This window comes from Pinus tabuliformis, chromosome J (genome assembly GCF_031772625.1).
Source record: "Pinus tabuliformis cultivar Carrire ecotype Pingquan chromosome J, CPIR1, whole genome shotgun sequence".
NCBI lineage: Eukaryota > Viridiplantae > Streptophyta > Pinopsida > Pinales > Pinaceae > Pinus > Pinus tabuliformis.
Window position 1 is genome coordinate 604,672,260 of NC_142295.1, and position 4,330 is coordinate 604,676,589.

Genomic DNA, 4,330 nt, shown 5'->3' on the forward strand with positions numbered 1-4,330 from the left:
AATGCCAAATAAAACCACTCTAATACCAATATAATTTGCAATTTTCCTTCAATATTTGAGTAGTTAGACTGCCATAACGAATTTAAAATTATAACCATTATAATGAGCATATGCTCAATTAATTACATCATTATTTTTTGTGTATTTCAATGATTGGGTAGAACACAAAACACACAATACTAGTTCTTTAAAAAATAATCTAAGAATGGAAATATAACAATAAAAATACCCAATGTACCACCATAACCACAATATTCAGCTTGAGAAAGTTAAATTTAAATCATAATAAAACTTTAATTATACTTAAAGTTGTCATAGCCTAACTCTTCTATGTTTTGACACTTTTTTCAATCTTGGTTTTTGGTCAATTTTACTTGAAATCCAACAAGAATTTATTGGAATTACAAGTTTTACAAGTTTGAGCTATGTGGTTTACACAATATGAGTGCTCCATCTATTTATGTCTTCAAAAATGCATTTTGTCGCATTACCAACTTTCTTGAATTTTTAAGTCAGTATAACTATGGTGATCTTGGAGTGCTTTTAATGCCTTTCGAGCATAGAAATAAAATGCCAAAGAATTCTAAATAGTCTTTTACCTTCTTAAAAGTTCAATCTACTTAAACTTTAATCATCATCAACACCATCAAAAGTCCATTTTAAACAATGAAAAATCATAATCTTGTTAAAAATTATATCACTAAATTATCCAAAAAAGAAAAAAGAAAAGAAAAGACGACCTCCTTAAACTCTCTTCTTTTATCAAATTTATTATTAAAAAAAATCCATTCAAATTCAAATCTAAATTCATAACTAACATAGCCTAGTAAATCCAAAATAAACGTAAATGATATTACTCCAATAGTTCATCTACGCCCAATAGATACCTTAAAAATGGGGAAAAAATTATCACCACTCAAACGGACACGGATAAAATGACGTATTTGGCTCCTCTTTCCGGAAGGGTCTTACACACAGAAATGGGTTTTTAACAACAGAATAGCCAACCCACCAAGCACAGTAAGAGGAGTTGTCCTGGACTTCATTTCCTTGGACTCAGTGTGGTGTGGTTTATGATAGCCAGCCAACAGACACAGAACTCGTACCCTCATTCTTTCTTTGTTTCTGGTATGAGATGTTTCTCCTGCTTCAAGTATGCTTGCTTTCAGACCAGATATGACATGAGATTTCTCACCAATTTTTTTTCATATAATGTATCTATATATTCTTTCTTTCCTGCATTCCACAGTTAGAGCTAGATTTGTCCTCCCTACAACTGGAAACTGCATCCCTGTAAATGAAAATATTTGTGTAGAACTTTAGAAAATGGCGTTCTCAGTTGTCATGCACCAATCCATGGGCATCATTTCATGCTCTTCTCCTTTGCTACCTCCACTACACCATTCTCCTTCTCGTCATTGTCATGACATTCCACAGAGCAATTATACCAAAAATATTTACCATGATGGGATTCTTTCAGCTTTTTTATCATTCACTTGCAAGAACAGAAGCAATGGGCAAAAACCTGATAACGGAATCAGTACTTGTAGGGCTAGAAGCAGCGATGCCGATTTATCAATATTGGAGAATCAAAGGCAACTACCCAAAAGGACCAGAATCAGAAACGATAAATCTAATGCCCCAGAACCTCAGAATGAAACAAAAGTTCTTATGGATCCCCAGAATGAAGAAGCAAGTGGATCGAAACGCCAACATAGAAAATTGCAGTCCAGAATAGATTATTCGAAATCATTGGGAAAATCCAGAACCAAACTTGAAAATCCTCCTGCCCAGGGATCTGTCCTGTGGGAGTGTTCTGACGAAGCCAAAGACAATAAATCATTGCAAAGATTCTGCAGAGCAGGTCTGCTAGGAAAGGCTTATAATTTTCTTGAATATATGGTGGCCAGAGGTCACGTTCCTGGTTTCAGATCTTGTAGAGCTCTTCTTCATAGGCTCAGCAAACTTAGCGACGTAAATAAAGCCAGTAGGGTGCTGGAAATTATGTTAATGTTTAGCTGGGTGCCTGATGTTGTTACATACACTGTTTTGATTGATGCATTTTGCAAAAAGGGTAAGATGGAATCTGCAATTCAGCTTCTGGATGAGATGAGTGCACAAGGATGCCCTCCTAATTTGATTACATATCATACAGTGTTGAGAGGCCTCTGTAACCAAGGCAATCTGGAGCAAGCTTTGGAGGTTTGCAATGAAATGTCACAGTATGGTTTGGTTCCGAATGTCATCACCTATTCTATATTAATGCATGCAATCTGCAAAGAATATGGAGTGGACGAGGCCACAAGGTTCTTGGATGAGATGATAAGGGTGGGTTGTGTTCCTAATGTAGTCATATATAATATTATCGTGAGTGGTTTGTGCAGAGAGGGCAGATTGGATAAAGCAGAAAAGCTTCTCAATGATTTGCCATTGAAAGGGTGCCAACCCAATGTAGTTACTCACAATACTCTGCTCCATGGTTTCTGCAATGCAGGGAGGTGGGAGGATGCTGGGAAGCTTTTAGCTGACATGTATAAGAGGGGCTGTGCTCCAAATGTTACCACTTTCAATATTTTACTCCATTTTCTGTCTCAAACAGGTCACCTTACTCAAGCAGTTGAAGTTTTGGAGGAGATGGTAAAGAAGGGATATACTCCTGATTCTATGAGCTACAACCCAATAATCCATGCGTCTTGCAAAGAGGGAAGAATAACTCTAGCAACTGAGCATCTATGTCAGATGGTTTCTAGAGGCTTATTTCCTAGCATATCTATCTATAATGCCCTGCTGACAGCTCTCTGCAGGATTGGGAGAGTAGATCAAGCAGTGCATATCCTTCACCAGTTAGGCCCTAAAGGTTGCCCCCCTTCACAGATAAGTTATAATATAGTGATTGATGGATTCTCCAAGAAAGGTGATACAAACAAGGCAGGGAGCTGCTTGCTGAGATGATTACAAAGGGTCTCACTCCTGATGTTGTTACATATTCTTCATTGATGGGCGGTTTATGTCGGCAGGGCATGATACATGATGCACTGGAGCTGTTGGATCAGATGGAAAAAAAAAACTGTAGGCCTACTGTGATTACATACAACATACTGATTCTTGGACTCTGTAAGGCCCGCAGGACAGACATAGCTATTGATATATTGGATGATATGATTAGAAAAGGATGCAAGCCCAATGAGACAACCTACATTTTACTCATTAATGGTATGGCCCTGGAAGGACGGAAAAATCAATCTTTGGAGGTCCTCCATGAGTTGGCTGCGAGAGGTGTTGTCACAAACGATTCTTTTAAGCACTTAAAAATGCAATATGTAAGATAGAAATATTTATGAGATCACAGAGAACTCTGTTTGTGGGTTCTAAATGAAGGCTAAATGAAGGAGTACATATATGAGATTGTATGGGAAGCCCATGATAATTGGGCAAAACTTCTATTGTTTTTTTATTTCTTTGCGAGTTTTCGGCTTGAGAGTTTAACATTTACTGCAAGCATTCTGCATAACGTGCCACATATTTGGATTCTTTCATGATAAATTGTATTTAGATGATATATCTATAATTCCCCTGGTAGAAAACCATATTAGCAGTTACATCCATGTTTAAGATGAAAATAAATTGCATGTATAACAAGCATTAGATGAGAGGTAGGGTGAAATCCTTTTGTAAGTCTTCAACGGTGAGCTTCATATGTAAAGTATGAGGCTAGATGCAGATCTGTGGATGGATTTATTACAGGGCGATTTATGTCCAATGATCGCTCTGATTAAATCTCTCATTGTGGTAGGTACAACTATTCAGGAACAATGTAGCAGTGCTTCTAAGCTGTTAAGCTTCTGCAGTCTTCTTTGGAGCAAGTAATGCCATATGGTCCTACAGCATTTTGTATTTGGGCTACTTAACAGACATATTGTCCGTGCTTGTATCATTGAACTGCTGAGACACCTTATGTATAATTGTAAATTCCAATTGGGCAAGAAAAGTGGACGATGCTTCCATTCCAGACATCCTATTTCATTGTCTATGAGCCTACAGAAACTTATATATGTATATGCTTGCTTGGTGTAACATGAGGATGGAGGACAATTTTCACCAAAATTTTCTGCCATGCAGGTCTCTTTCTGTGCTAATTCGATTATGACAGATCTTTAAAGCATAACAATTTTTATGTGAACGCTAATTGCTAGACCATCTTAGTCTGCGGCCTTTGGACTAATAGTAAATTACTACATGTAGGATAGAAACAGGTGAGCAAAGTTAATTTAGTTTCATATATCCTGCAGCTTGCATATGGGAACACTCAGGTTTTACGAGGATTAGAGAT

General features: G+C 37.2%; 1 pseudogene; it reads left to right on the top strand.

Annotated features, from left to right (window-relative positions):
* Window positions 1-917: 917 nt before the first annotated feature.
* Window positions 918-3,454, top strand: LOC149228418 (uncharacterized; annotated as a pseudogene).
* The last annotated feature ends 876 nt before the right edge of the window (window positions 3,455-4,330 follow it).